Consider the following 16,905-nt stretch of genomic DNA (forward strand, 5'->3'; position numbering starts at 1 on the left):
TATATCTTTTGAACCAGAAAATCCAGCCCATATGAAATTGTAGAGCACTTGTACTTAGAACAAAGTTAAGCATTGCTTTGGAGATCATGCCTGCTCGTTGCATCTCCTATCCAGTTCTCAATCTTTTATTCCCTGAAGGGAGGGGCAGGGATGATGTGCAATGCCAGCTATCGTGCCAGTGTCTCATATTGTTGTGCAGAGGAAAGATGGGAAGTCTTTTTGTACCTGTGCTCCTTGCCAAGACATCTTATGATCCAATCAGAGATTGACAACCCTTCTAGCCGTGTGAACTTCTTACATCATATGACTGAGGGCCATTTAACACCCCCACACACACTTCAGAGACTAAAGAGGTGATCGCTGAGAGGAGTTAACTGAAGCACAGCAACTGAAGAAGTTGCACTTGAGCAATTCATAAGCTGCATGCAACTCAAGAGTTGCAGGTTGGCCATCCTGATCTAACTCAGTGCCAGCATCTAAAGCAAGACATAAAATAACCAGTATAAATCTGCACATATACTGCATACAATATCTGAACACAGATAAGGAAGCAAACACTGAAAATACCACTTTGAAACTTGCTTTTTCTCCATAAAACCCGTGGCAGATTCATTCCAACCTTATATAATTTCAATGAGGAATTCTGGCAAGGTGTTAATGTATCCACATTTTACGGTCAGCTTATTTATTTTTAAATTAGGTACAGAAAATTACTTTTCTCAAAAGCGAAAGGTCCTGTTTTAATGAAAAGGATACTCTCCCCTGTAAAGAGAGAAGTTCTGGTGGTTTAGTGGCAGGTGAAAAAAAAGCAGTAGCTTTCCCGGCAACCAGAGGGGACATATATGTATGTATATATCTCAAAACGTAGCACTGCTTGGAAATGGAATATGGTGTGTAATAGTGTTATACTGTTGGAAGAGCCAGCTCACCTTCTGTCAATGCTCCTCTTATTCTTCTCCAAGCAATTCTCAGGTACAGTTGAGGAACTAGGTCCTTCCAGAGCCGTTATTCGTAGGCAACTTGCATGCAGCCAACCTTGGTGTTGGGGATAAGGCATTTTACAAACACAGACTTGGATCATGCTCTGGAAATTGGTCTCCATGTCCAGAAACCCTCCCGTTCACACTCAGTTTAGTAGCACAGATATAAGGATACAGTTCTTCCAAGGATGAGAAAGCTGTTGGATACATTGGTTTATTTTCATTAAACTTAGCTTACTCTTTTTTTTCTAAGGTTCACATACCTTTTTAGCAAATCAGGTGCTTTTCTCTATCTGTGATGTAGTCTTGAATCTGTTTTTTCTATTCATTTTTTATGCATTTGGCGGCTTTTTCAAATATATCTCAATTGGGACAAGGACTTGCACAAATGCTACGAAAAAAAGAATCAACTTTCTAAAGTAGATTTCACTGATTCCATGACAGTGATGGAATTATTCTCAAAACTGAAATCTGTAGTTTTGAGACATATCAATAATCTTTTCCAGTGGTTCTTTATTCTAGAAGACATAGCACACATTCCAAATCCTGAAACAGAAATGACAAACTCACCTTCTGCTGTGAATGACATGGAAACATCAAATACAACAGTATATAGGTACCTGGAAAACCAAAACATAATAAGTGTTTTGTGGAGAGTTCTCAATCAAGCATTCCTAAAGAGAATAAATTTACTGATCCATACCATCTCTATTACTTCTCATCCCAGATCAAATGGCCCAACAGAATTCTTTGTACAGATACTTAAAAAGACATTGCAGATAAAATGATTTCGAAACCAGCAAAACTGCCTTGCAGATTTTCTATTTTCGTACAGATCTGCACTACATTCCGCCTCTCAGAAAACTCCAGCAGAGTTCCTTCTATAACTTCAGTTATCTATCACATCTGATCTGCTTAGAACAGATTTAGCAAAGCAGTGGAAGCAGAGCAGCAAAAGGTTTAAAAGCGTTCCCTGGGAAATATACTCTACAGGGCATCGGCATGAAATTACAGGGGAGGAAGGAACTGGGAGAGAAATGTATTTCTAGGAAGGTGTTGCATCTGTGACATGCCTGGCTGAGGCATGGGAGGGAACAACAAAGAGCCACACTGGCCAGTTGTTACCCAAGAAAGGCTCAAATAATTTAAGAGCTCCATTTTTGTGAGTATTGTAAAGATTAAAAGTAGTGTGGTAGGGAAGTGGTAGAAGTGGCAGGGGAGAGACAGAATAGTGGGGCATGGTGGGGAACCTGGATCCGTAGTGCTGAGAAGAGCCTGGCTGGTAAAAGCAAAAACCCTTGTTAGGAGCTAACGAACCTCTCCAAGCTTAGGAATGACAGGATATTGTGGTACATGTAGCCAGTTCTGCAAAGAGCTGCAAGAGAAGATAACATAAACCTAGAGCACCTATGTTGATGATTTTCCTTATAATTTCCTTTATTCCCCACTAAGTGTGAAAACATAACTAATACCAAATCCACCTCCGGAACAGGAATTTGAAAGTTCCCAATAAACATATTGCTTACTTCTATTACCTATCCTTCTTACTTTATAAAGGTAAATAAGTGATTTGAAACTAGGTGCCATGGTATCAAAATGAGTCCTAGGTTCCTCTCTGCTTTTACTTTTAATGAAAGAAAATGCCACGTTTAAATGAAATGAAGTCTGAAGCCCAGCCAGAAACCTTTTCCTCACTGTATTTTCATTTTATTTAAGAGAAAGGTCTTTCTAGGTATAGCATTCCAGGTACGGCCAGGAACAGAAGGAAGAAAACATATAATTGCCTCTACACTTAGAAACAAGTGACAGATGTCATTGTTCTAGAAAAACTAGGGTACTGTATGGACCTGGGGTGAACAGCAATGGTAGTCTATTAATATATGCACCTTGTAAATCAGCAGAACTTGTAATGTTTCCACATTTTTAAAAATTGCTATGTCTAATTTAAGAGCAATGAGGAAATATGAAACAAAATATGATGTTTGGAATTTATGGTAAGGATTTAAAACCACAGTTTACCTGGAACCCTAAATGCACAGATTCACTTTAAAGCATTGGTCAGTTCCCCAGTTTTAGCTAGGAGATACAGCCCTCTGACTTAGTTCTACATTTCAAATATATGAGCAAGCAGAGAAGTATTTTGGGTCCATATGTGTGGAGACCAGTTGCTGTTCAAAGCAATCGCTTTCTTCTCTTTTTCTAACACTTACTTTCCAAGTAAAGCTAAAAAGTGTATACAAGTCACCTCACACCAGCTATTAACACAAATTTCTTGCTTTTTTATGGTTATTTGTGTTGGAAACAATTGCCAAGGTGTCCAGACTGCTGGATCACAGGGAAGTTGAGATTTAACCTTGGCAGAAGGCTCTGTGATTGACATTTCCATTGCCAGAGTTGGTCCAAGTCATTTCAAGAGCCAACTAGATTTCATTTTGCCTTATCTGTGGGTTATCATTCTTACAAGAATCATCTCATTCTGGCAGGATCTTGATTTAAAGCTTTAAAAGTCAGCTGGGCTCAAACTGATTTTGCAAGGTCACAGACACTGCAGGTTCACTCCGTAACACGGAATTAGAAGATTGAGTGCCAGTCCTTTCAAGGTCTTAGCAACACTTAGATGTGTCTCACAGTCTCATTCTCAATTAAGGCAATTTTTAAGGCTGTCAGCAGCTCACAATTTTAGCTCATTGTTCTCACCTCAATATTTTTAACAGGTTCACAATCCTGACAAAAGTTTGCTTCCCTTCCGTTTGCAAGCTACTTGGAGAACCTTCCTTTGTGTCGTATTTAGATAAGTGCATATTCCAAATTCTCACCCAATCAAATAGAATTTCCCTTTCCAGAAAGTGTCTGCTGCCATAATCCACTATCTCACCCATGGGGGTGCATAAGATGGAATGCCCGTTTGCACTACGCTTGCATACAAATGATCAGCCATGTAAAATTGTTACCCTGTTTGATTTAATTGCCAATTGTTTTATTAATTAACAACAATTAGTTATTGTCAAATATATTGCTGCTTTTTACACTATACCATTCCCCAGGGAAACAAAATAAGCACTGAACTGCTGGTAATTGCAGGACATAGTTTTAATGGGTTTACTATGAAAACACTATGAGTTAATATGCAGATTTTACCATTCAATATACCCTTTTGGCTAGTCACATTTTTATTAATTTCATTGCAAGAGGGTAGCACATACAAAATCCTAGGCAAGTAGTCATCATACATGTGTGAACTGACTCTGAGATGCAATTCAGAATCGATGCAGACTGCACGCATATGAGCAATAAATATGATTATGGGATCCTGGAGCGCACTTCTTCCAGGTTAGTCTGTCTGAGTCAGATCAATTGTATGGAGCAGTATGTCTAATCAGTCCTGGACATGTGAAATACTCTTAATATGTCATATGTTACATGAGCATTCTCTTCTGTGTTAGAAATCTGAGACGGAAATCAGAGAGCCTTTTACTTAATAGAAATTTTTTTGTTTCATTTTTCATTTTGAGTATCAGACAGCAAATTTTAGTTAGATGCCTCATGCCAACATGCAGCTTTGCATACATGAGGTATGTTATGGGAAGGAATGCCATTTACAGAGGGGAAAAAACCCAGCCCTATCAAATGCTAACTTTTGAGGTAGCAGCTACCGGTTTGGGTTTTTTTAATGTATCAGTTTATCTTTGTCATTGTTAACTTTTACTGCTAGGTGTCTCCTTTACTTGTCCCACTAATTGCTATGTGCAAGATGCTTCTCAGGACCAAAAGAAAAGAAACTGCAAGGAAATGTTTTATGAACATTGTTGGAGAATGTTGAAGGAACAAGACAAAGCTATATAATCCAAATTACCAAAAAGATGCTTTTTAACCAAAGGACCCAACGAGCTACATAAAGTTTTATTTTAATAATGATTGTAAAACAGCACAATAATTACAACTACTTACTATTTGCATTGCAGTAATATCAAGAACAGAAAGTTACAAATCCTTCCTCACAGAGCTTTGTGCCAATCCAGCCATACACTTTAAATCCACAACTTCAGGTAATCTTAATGAATTCAAAATGCAACTCACATGCTTCAGGTTAAATAATGTGTTTAGCAACTTTCCTGGCTCAGGAGTTAAAAACCTACACATCTCTTTTTGAAGTTTAGCAATGGTCATCTATGAGATGCTTCATCTAATAAGAATTAAAAAAGGAAGTTTCATTTATATTTTTCCTTCAGTCTTTTCCAGTAAGACTAATTTCCATTTAGTTAGAAAATTGTTTCCTCCTAAAAAACGCCCCACAAACATACATGTCAGGGACTTCTACTGAATCATAAATATAACTATCCAGAAAATAGCCACCCAGGAATAGTCCTGTTATTTATTATACACCATAAAGAACATCTTCTTCCCATCACTTTGAATTATCTTTGACGTTGTGCTCTGTACCTTCAGCAGGGCATACTCTTTGTTTGAAAAGGTCACTGAAACCGAACATGGTGAATGAGCTGAAGTCTGGCCAGTAGCTTGTGTGGCAAACAATAGCATTTCAATCCGTTTCCCCATGGAGATGCCTCTATAGCTTGCTTGTCTTTTCCAGCTCCACTACATGCAGTCAGGGATTCAAGGACTGTTAAACAATAACGCCCCTTTTTTGTCACTTGTGTCTTAAATTTCCTATAGCTATTATTATTTGTCACGCATTTCCTTTTACACATGCAAGCGTGTACTTTAGTCTACTTATGGCAGCTTCAGAAACTGAGGGGAAGAGGGGATATCAAGGCCATATTCACCATTATGAAGATTGCTGAAGACAAAAATGTTACAAACTTCTTGAATGCTAATAAAAAAAATAGTAATTTTTGGTGTCCTAAGTAAGTCAGATGACATTTTTATGTGTTTCAACCAGTAACAGTTTCTGATCCTATTGCAAACCATTCCCTAAAATTTGCTCTGTTTACAGATCTGCTACCAGTAGTAAACTATGCTAGAATGACAAGTATTATGAATTAGTCACATGGAAGAAGAGGTAGCCCATACTAACAAAACCTGAAGATGCTACTAGGTGGGGTTCAAGCTAGAGACACTACATGGACTACAACTGATTATTATAAGCATTTTCACATATCTCAGACATATTCTCCACTTGCTTTTTCACCAGGTTCAAAAATCCTTTTAGTTTAGTGTGTGTCAGCCAATAATTCATACTCATGACTAAAACACAACTACTTAAGGATTTTAGTAAGAGACTCGACTGATACTCGATGTAATTTGACAGGGTGAGATACAGTGTCTAACTGGGTCATGAAGCCTCTGTAGGGCAGCTATTTATCATCATTAAAGGATTTTTGTATCCTCAGTGAGCCACATGCTGTAGCAAGTAGGAGCGTGTGTGCAAGCACCTGGAGAAAGCTCAGGACATGGAACTAGCAAAGCAAGCAGAACGACAAGCTCCACGGGTAAGCTACTGCTCATTGTAGTTGCCAGTGGCAAAGCCAGGCTCCAACACGAATGAATCACTCCTGCAAGTGAAATCACTGGCTGACTCATCATCCTGTGTTTCCAGAATTACCTCAATATTTTGTTTGTGTTTTCCTGAAACATGTTTCTTCCTCAGGCGCAATTGTTGCATGCAAAAGAGCCACAATTCAAATGAAAGGGAACACAATATCTGTTGCACTGAATAAAAGGTAATATATTTATATGAATAACAAATAACATGGTAATAGTCTGTAAGTCTCATTTTCTAGTCACTGTAGTCAATATTTAGAGATGAATCTGACTTCTAACCGAAACAGTAATCCTGCACCAGTCACCGATCTCCGACATTACTATGATGGGGGTATCGGTTCTCGACCAAGAAGACTCTGCACCTGTTGAACGCCCATACACTCAATACTTTACAACCCTGTGAGAAGGCAAAAGTCTTCTAAAACCTCAGCACTGCTCTGCTGTTTGATGCACAGAGAAATCTCCTTCCCCAAGTCCACTGTAAACCACACCATCACACTTTTAGGAAATTTACAGAAGGGGAGGAAAGAAAAGAACTGGAAAAAGGAAATACATCATAAAGCTGATTACAAGCAAAATTTGTCTCAAAATCTGAATTACTTTGACATACTTGTTTGGACACTTCCACTTGGCTGGTCTTAATCTAGAACTGCAGTCCTTCAGTAGCAACCTTTTGCCTGATATTTTCTGGAAACTCCTTGAGTAATTTGAAAGCCATGAAATCATCGCACAAAAAAGTTGCACTACCTTGGATGAAAAATAATTGACCTGAAAGCTTCAGCCCCGCTCTCAAAAGTGATGTGTAAGATGTCAAAACCACAAGCGATGTGTTGCATCAGCATCTAATGCGAGAGGCCAAGCTGTGGCCATGCAGAGCCCCACAGGAGGGGCAGCTCCCCCTGTCCCTGCTGCAGCCAGAGCAGAGGAAGGGGCAAGCCCAAACCATACACTGAGAAGCATCACCTCATGAAACTGTAGGAACAGGCTCAGTCTTCAGAGGAAGAGGATATGAGTATCTTTGCCACCATCACCAAGATAACTCCTTCATGAAATTAATCACTGTCAAGGGTGAAAATGGTATACATTAAAAAATAAAATTCTGTCAGTTCTTTTTGTATTGAATGCAGACAATACCACATAATAAAAACTGGGGGGAAATGACAATTGAATTAAGAAATACCCAACTCTCATAAATTTATGTTACTTGTCTCTAAAGAAATTAAGTACCACGGCATGCTCCATCAATGACCCTACACATTTTCGCAAATATTTTTCTATAATTGATGACACAGACCTATCTCAGACTAACGACATTATGTTTGCGAGTTTGTAGTGCTCTCATCAAGGAACCTGGAAAGTGATTTCCCAAAGATTTCATCTGTTTCTATCTTCAGTTTCTTGAACTCACATAGCTATTAATTATTTGCATTCTAATATTTCTTTTTTCTCAAGATACTAGACATTTTCCTTTATGATCAGGTCTACGTCATGAAGAACATGGCACTGAATCATTTAAGAACATAAACTTGTTTTCAACTTCAAGTAATTGTGTGGTCTTTTTGAAAATGCTGGACACATTTATAATTTTAAGTGTGAGGTGTGTTTTACAAGCCGAGGTTCAGTTTGTTTCTCTTGGACTATACAAGTAAGCCAGTGGTAGAAGCAGGGAAGGAAGGAAGGACAGAAGGAAAGGAGAACAGAAGGAAGCCTGCTTGCAGCCTAGGCATACAGGTTGGGTTCTGTATGACATGATCGTGCATGTGGTCTCTCACCGAGTGAGTGTAACCAGGTCCTTGCCGCCTCAGATAGCCCACCCAAACTATTTCAAAAGTTCCTGGTTCCTACAGAAACCCTAGACGTCCTCCTGCCATCCCATTTATTCCGTGTAGTACATAGTGTATAACTGCTATTCCCGTTAGGTGGAAACCTGCACCATGGCTGGCTTCACTGGGGCTGTGAAAGCTATCTGCCGGTGTGGAAAGGTTTGTAAAACTGGGGAATTAATTTCCTTCCTGATCTCTTGCTTTGCTGAGCTATTTTGCTATCTCCCCCTGTCTATAATCAGATTTTGGCAATTCAACAAGAATGGGAACAGCGAGGCAGGGAAATGTCAATCAAAAAGACACTTAATTTCACCACTGCTACCAATTCGCTGTGCACCAACCCTAGCTCATCTCTGCCTCTGCCTCCTTGTCTGTAAAATGGAGCAAAGCTTATTCCCCTGCATCTGTTACCAGCTAGTGCAGAGCTCTGAACATGTTAAATGTAACATTAAGTGTTGATAATTGGTTTAATTAGGAAATATAATCCTTGCCCTGAGCAGCTTGCCATCCCTCATCTCTTCGCAAAATCTGTTATTTTATTAAACTTTTTTCGGTTCCCCAATCTACCTTTTAAGTAGATCACGTTCCCATTTTGTTCTTCGTTTAGTGTAAATACAGCAGCAGAATCCTTTGTTAGATGAAGTACCCTTTACAATTCGACATTCAGTACTGCTAATTATGTTCTTGACTTGCTTATGCTTATTTTTTTGAGATTTCCCAATCCACCCTCACTACTTTTTGTATATATTTTTAAAGAAGCCTTCTGTTTATAATTATTTTTACATTGCCACTTAAACAAACTTGCATCTGTTGCCTTTTTTCCCTCTAGACTGAACCAGGATGGATTTTAATTGCATCACCAACTGTTTCTAAAACACTTCCTAGAGTCTCCATGAGATTCCCTCTGCATAATAAAATCTAGACCGATAAAATAATAACCAAAACCTGTTAGGGCATTTCATATTTTCTCAAAGTCAGCTTTCCTGTGGTCCAGAATGTTTACTTTGCTTCCACAAGCCCCCAAGAATATTTTGAACTAATGATATTGTAATGTCCTGGGTGTTTCTTTGCTTCAGTACTATTAATCATACTTGGTATATTTTCTAGGACTTGGTCCAAAATACCCTCTAACCATCTGAATGCTTCAATAAGCTGTGGAAGAAAGCAATCCTGAAATACCTCTCAAAATGTGTTCCTCCTCTTCATTTTTATATTGAGTGCCATCCAAATCAACATCTGAGTAATTAAAACTCTGCCAGGATCAAATATCCTGCCTTGTTATAGGATTCTCCAATGTATAAAAACATTTGCTGATTCTGTGTTATTTTATTTTAACTACCCTAGAGATGTAAACTCTCTCTGTAGCATCCTAGAATCAACTTACCATTTTATGGCTCTAATTTCTATACAGATTTCTGTGTCAGCCATAATATTTCTTTTCACAAATCAACGTTCTGCCTAACCAGTTCACTTACCTTCTGCTTTAATTTACTTAACCCTTTGGAAGATCCTCTATTCTTCATATTATAAGGTATTTCTTTGTAAAATTATTTAAAAACGTGTCCTACTTGTCAAATTATAAATATATAAAAAGTATACAAAATCCAAAAGCATAATATAAGTGCACAGAAAAATATTGGCAAGATGCACATGCACAACAGAAAAGAATTTGAATAAGTGCTTCAGAATTTAATGTGATAGTCATGCTAAAGCCTGCCTAACTTCCTCAGTCAAGTTACAGGGTTTGTAGTCACAGGCTCATGATTCTCCCTTGCTGTCAGTAAAAATGCTGTTGCTAGAGATGGATATCTGTTTACCCTTTCAAGTGGAAAACGAGTCTTGATAGATCAGGCAGACAGAGAAACAGAGATCAGAAAACAGTTTGATTACATTTGAGATCCCAGAGTGATTGTAAAATGGGGGTGCAGCTCTCAGGGTGCAATGCACCAGTGAGGGATACCAGAGATGAGAAAAATATCCCAGTCACTGAAGTAAGGCATTAACTGAGAGCTGTCTCAGGCCGTGGAAGAGTGCAAAGACAGCTGGAATTGCAGGGAAGTTACCTGGATAGGTAGGATGAAAAGCCTGCACAAATTCAAGGGTCTTTGTGCAGGATTCAACACAGAATAAGGTACATTTTAGATGTTAATAAAAATGTTTGGAATTATGTATCCTGTGATCCCTGAGCATATCCATGATTTTTCCCCAAACTAAAGCTTTTTCTTTTTTTTTTTCACTTCACCTACCATCAGCCAAACATAAAATTTTATACTGCTTTTCATTTTTACATGTACAATCCTCCACATGAATTTTTAAAATATTTCCAGTTGCATGTTTCCCATGTGATACTCATTTCAGGAATCACAACAAACTGCACCAGGTTCATCCTACTAATTCCTCTCAACTCACTAATCAAGCTTCTCATTACCTTCACTAGCATTTGGCCTGTGCTGAATAATCATTTTCCAATTAGCCTTACGCTTCTAACCTAAATGGTTATCTAAACGCAAGTCAGTTATTGCATCCATCTCAATTCATGACATAATCCCCTGATTTCCTTCCTTTGCTGCGTGCATCTCCTGCCTCCAAGTCACCTGCAAATGGCTACAAAAACTTTAGGCACTTGAACAGTGAAGTTTTTTATATCGTTTTTCTAGCTGGTGTCTTCTAAGAATCAAGCAATAGCGACAGATTCGGAAATAAAGCTTCAAGTGAGTTCTGAATTTCAGGGAACTATCAGATCATTCACATTAGGATCCAGATGTCCCAAACTGGTGGTATCGCCTTAGCTTTGAGAGCTTTAAAATTCCCACATGTTCTATGGGAAAAGAACAGCTTAGAAATACACTGGGAGAATTTCAGCCTTGAGAACACCCGACCCGGGAAATCCCAGGCAGGGTTACCACTGCACTCCTCTGTAATGACTTATGTTGGAGTACGGAAAACCTAGGGGAAGATTTAACGTTGTGGCCCTTGAGGAGCCAGCTCTTGCCCAAAGCACATTCTCCTGATCCCAGTGTCCAGTTACACAGGGCACAACTAAGACTTATAGCTGCCCTCAACTACGAAGATGCCAGCTCAGCACTGTTACAAACACAGCAGACACAGAAGTGTGTCCACTTGCTTCTTTGAACCCAAACTTCTTCACAATGATCCACCAAAACCAATTTGGTGTCTTTACATTGACCTCAGCTGTTCTCTCAGTGGCACAGAGGTGAACAGCAGTGCCCGGAGAAGAGCACCAGAGGGTAGATGGATGGGCAGCCTTTTCTTTTCTGTTCCACAGCCTGATCATCCATGTTCTACCACTGCTCCTCCATCACACATTTTCACTTTATTTTGTTTTTACCAACCAGAATTTTAATAGTAATCTCCAATATACTCAAAACCCCCTGATAAATATTTTATATTTTAAATACAAACATCTTCCATGGAGTTTAAATCACTTCTCCCTTCTTCCACAAAAAAAAAAAAAAAAAGAAGGGGAAAAAAAAAGCAGACTGGGAAAAACAAACAAACCAACCAACCAACAAAAACGAACACACACACACACACACACACCCCCAAAATGACAAAAAATAATGAAAGACTGAACTTTGCCTTTAATCTATCCTAGTGAAACCAAATAACTTCCCAGGTGCTGAGAAAAATGCTAGGTGGTAATGGAGAGTCATCAGGACTCCTTTGTTTTAGCATTGGCCTTTGTTCACATGATGATCATCGTGAAGACGTGACCATGGAGCACTCAGTCTGCAGATGCCCTGAAAACTGCATTAGTTGTCCACATTGTTCTTTTACCTACACTGGCAAATTATCCACATTAAGTAGATGAATGCTTATAATACCAAAATGTTATTGTCCTTGAAACACTCAGTTTCTTAGTGATTTCAATTCATTGTATACACTGGGGTTAAGGATGCAGAGAAGGAGGTGTTCCTCTGGTTTTATGTTCATTAAAACAATCGCGTATTCATTTTGATATTAATATTCAGGCTACCTGACATTTTGGAACAATTATATATTACTGTTTTTAAATACAAGCATTTTTTCTGAAAAAGGATTTAAAAAAAAAAGGAGTTTTTCTTGTAGTTTTCTGAAGGCTTTCTGAACTTTATTTGAAACAATCATTATTTCTCCTTTTTTTTTTTTCTCCCACAAATTTTTGTTTCCCTCCGTGAAAAAAAGTAAAATATGGAGATCAAAAGAACAGGGATGAAAAACAAAAGAAAAAGAAGAATCACCTCTGATTAAAGATGCATTTTTTTTAATTATTTTTCCTAAATAAATTCCTTTCCGCTTCCTGGAATATTTAAAATTGATAACAGCTTTTACATTGGCTTTTTTATAACTGAACAGGAAAAAAATATCCTTTTTTTAGCATTTTGACTGGGTTTTTTTCCTGCAAAATATAGATACTGGCAGAAATATTTCACACATTATGCCCCCTATGATTGTTATAGCTGTATTGTTGCAAAGGATGGAAGGTGCTTCTCTACCTTTGATGAAAGAAAAGGAAGGAGTGAAAGAGGAAGAAAGACATCTGGATTACCTTTACATTATGCATTACTATCGTTTGAAAGCCTTGTTATTTCAGTTAAGCTTATTTTAGTTAATTCTCAATTTTCCCAGAACAGGACAACACAGTCCAGAGAGGTGGCACAGAGACAGGAGGTCCCTATTCATTTTCAGCACTCTTAGTGATAAGGCTTAGCAAAAGTCTTTCTGAGATGAGTAATGGCAGATTTGACTCTGGGAGGTAATTATAGATTTTGACAAGAAGTTTGAGACTTTGGGGATGAAAGTGACTGTGAAGGTTTCACTGAGGAAACCAACCCCTGACAGGCACAACATGCTCATTACAGAAATTCTGAAAAAGCACAGAGATCTATAAAACAAGCTAGATACAGAAGAACATATTTTTATTAACCCCACTGCTGCTGATGGCAGATGCATCCTCCTTGTTGTTTGGGGACTAAAGTGATTTGTAATCTCAGCTACTGCTGCCTTTTTAAGATTCAGAAGTTCATTTGCTTGTGAACTGCCTCCCCTCCTCCCTCTTTCACCCTTTTTCTTTTGAGAGTTAGGCGTGGGGAGTGTGTGTGTGGGGGAATATCAGAAAAAACAGCGCCATGAAAAATAAATTATGACTGATCAGAAAGTTCTTCCCATAATGCAACTACTAGTTATATTTGCTGCAATCATTTTTTATTGTTTGGGTTTCAACGGTGGTAAGAATAAAGAAAATATCAAAGTGGCATATGCACTTCATATTCTCAGAATACTTATTTTCAGTATTCTGAAATGTAATGTCTGAGAACTGGAGCAACTTTCTAATTGAAAGGGCTTCCTCCAAGGAAAAGGTCCTTAAAACAGCAGGGCTTCGGGTAGGAGCTCCTAGTGTCTGCAAGTGCTTTAGGCTCTTCAAAGCAGCATCTTTCAGCTGCATCAGACTACTGTCGGGATTGACCATCATGTTACTACAACTCAAAAATACACTGACCAGGCTTTTACTGCAGACTCTCTGACCTGCCAGAGCTTTTGGCGATGGAGGGGGAATAGTTTTCATCACACAGGGGAGAGCAGAGCCCTAATGTCAATTCAGAACAGAACTTTTCCCCAAATAAATATTTTCTTTCTTCCAGTGAATAAGAGCATTGAAATAGAATCTCCAGGAAGAAGGAAATAGAAGCTCTAGGAATGGGCCATGAAAAGACTTATTGTCAAATCTAAATGTATTTATGATCCATACACTCCTTTATACATCTTGCCACTACCAGATGCAGACCTCGTTTCAGCAGTACCTTCTGCCTCCATTGTGCCTTTTTGTCAACATAAAGCAGCTGTAAACCTGCCTGCTCTGGCCAATTAAGTTGTTTTGTATTTTTGGAGTGGCACAAAGGAAACACACCTCTCCTTCTCAGTTTTAATAAAATCAGGATATATGGGGCACATAGGAATTGCAAAACTTGGAGTGGAACAAGAGTCACAGGCCAGACAGATTCTTGAGCTGCAATAAAACAGTGGCAATCCAAGGGAGAGATGGCAAATTATGCTAGCTGGGAGTCTGCCTCTGAGATTCCACGAACACTGTTCTGTCAGAAAATAAAATGACATTATTAGGCTGCCTTTCACCAACATTCCCAAAAACATATATCTTCTCAAACCATTTGTGGGAACCTATGAAAAAGGGGCATATGCCCAAGTTCATTTTTATGAGATCATTTGTATTACTTCATATGAATTGTGAACAGATGCCTCAGTGCAGTAAGGGCTTATCAAGACAGCCTGGGAACTGTCACGTACCAAGAGGATATGCCCCAGAGCAGGGGGTCAGCTTGGGACCACTTCATTTCCCTTCAAAGCCTTGTTCTAAGGTTTTGAGTAAAAATCAAATGAGAAATTTGCCCTGGACTTTAGGCCAAGGATATATCTAACCTGAAAGGCATAATGAAAACCTTAATAAGCAGGAGAGGTGTGTAGCAGAGCTGCTCCCAGTGAGGCAACAGGGATTTTGCTTCTCTGGGCACAATTAAGTCATTGATACTACCCAAACTCACTTACTCCACTTCATTAAAAAAGTCTGTGATGTAGATTCCCTCACTGGATTTAGGCACCTAACAGAAGCCAGGATTCATTTAACCTAAATTCAGATATCTGCAATATAGAAATTTCCCCTTGAGCTAACCACCATAGCATTGCGCTGCTTTAGGATATAATTTATGATTGTCTAGAAGCGCCTATTTCACTGGTGTCCTCTACATTTCAGTTATATAAAACCTGGTTTGAGCCTCCTGGTCTACCACTGTGATCAGCAATGAGAGTGTGCAGGATGATCTGGGGAACAGTCCAGAGCATTGTGATCTGAATTGTTCTTGTGTGGTTCCAGTCTCCCTCAGTGCCAACTGAAAAGGGAGCCAAACTGGTGGCTATCATCAAATAAATAGTTTAAGAGTGAGGCTCACCTCTTGCGCCTCATGTAAGATCCTCATTTATATGTCTGGAATTAGGTGGAAAGCATCTGGGCCTATAAATTTCTGTCCAATAGGGATTTGTGGACTTTACTTTCACTCACATATGTTAATTTAATCATTTTATTCTTTATAGAAAACACAAGAGGAATAAGAGCCGATGGAGTACCGTAGCACCTACATTTTTTTGTGACTTACCTATAACATTTAGTTTCACCTTCATTCCATAGTGAAAGAAGCAGCTGCTGGAAGTTCATCATCTCAGGAGCGGGCAGGTGAACATCAGGAGGAGGCAGATCACAGTGTACAGAGTAGAGAAAATGATGTAAAACATGAAGCCTTGACGGTGAACTTAGTTAAAAACCTGCAAGGGAAAAATGTTTGACATTTTAGAGGAAGTTATTTCATTCCATATCTGCAGTAGCTTTTCACAGTTGACCAATATATGCTTTGAAAGCAACTTCAAAGTTAGATGCATGAGAATTGGCAGAAACCGACCTTTACATCTGTACATAAAATGTTCACATAAGAATTGCTTGTGATTTCATGCAGCCAGGACACAAAGTACCGTGGGATTCATGAGGCCAGTTGTAGCTAAGCAAGGATCAGATAAAGCGTGTCCCGTTTATTTCAGCAGGATTAGAGTACAGAGCTCCATTTTCAAATAATCTCTGTGGATATAAAATAAAAACTCAAAAAGACATCTGTCAAACAAAATTTTAGTAACATATGAATAAGTTGTGGCCTATTGTTTGAATATTCCAATAGTAGAAAAGGAGGTTAAATTCAAATAAATTATTCATCAAGACTAGTTGCTCCTTTCTAGTATTGCTATGTATAATTTATAACAAAAACAAAGGTGTGCCACAGAATAAAATGAGATTTTTAAAATACTTCTGTGAATCTAGATGATGCAATTCCCTATCTCATTCCAAAATAATTATTGAACACGTGGAAAAAATACTAACACATAAGAAATATATTCAATTGGCAGGCGACAAATACATTATTTATTGCATCAAGTTATTGATGAGCTTTCATACCACCTCGTCATTCTGTTTTGCTCTGTCACTCATGAGCTATAAGATCATCAGTAACTCATAATAAATAATGTATCCATAGCCAGTCCTTTGGGTAGCTACCCTTATTTATCTAGATATATGCACACAGATATATACTTTCTCACAAAAAAAAAAAAAAAAAAAAAAAAAAAAAAAAGGTCAGCATATTATACAATGCTGATTTGCACAGGTATCAAACCTAGAAACAGAACATGCAAACAAGGGGCTGAGGACATTACAGGGTTTTTGACAATGTATTATTTTCATGCCAAGAACGCATTGTTAGAATAATATGCAAATATGGAAGGTTATAATGGATCTGTTCAAACCATATTTATGATAATTCAAAATCATAATAAAAATGTAATTTAACTGATTTAATACAGGCAAAGGGGAAAAAAATAATACAGAGGTGTATTAATTGGTGTGACTACTGAGCCAATGAGCTGTACACTTTTAAGTTTATGGATAATATTTGGAAAAGGTTAAAATGGAAAGTAAATTCAAGATGTAAGTTAGTCCTATAAAACTGACGATTACACACATTATTGGACTGAATGGATGTTATTAG

The 16,905-nt window shown here is 38.2% G+C and overlaps 1 long non-coding RNA gene across 1 annotated transcript; it reads right to left on the reverse strand.

The window, feature by feature from the left end:
• Nucleotides 1-805: 805 nt before the first annotated feature.
• On the reverse strand, nt 806-15,632 carry LOC121083658. The gene is made up of 3 exons (XR_005826440.1): nt 15,472-15,632; nt 1,551-1,600; nt 806-1,371 (listed from the first exon to the last, which is right to left on the reverse strand). It is a non-coding gene; the product is annotated as an uncharacterized LOC121083658 (long non-coding RNA).
• Nucleotides 15,633-16,905: the final 1,273 nt, after the last annotated feature.

Source organism: Falco naumanni, chromosome 2 (genome assembly GCF_017639655.2).
Source record: "Falco naumanni isolate bFalNau1 chromosome 2, bFalNau1.pat, whole genome shotgun sequence".
NCBI classification, from domain to species: domain Eukaryota; kingdom Metazoa; phylum Chordata; class Aves; order Falconiformes; family Falconidae; genus Falco; species Falco naumanni.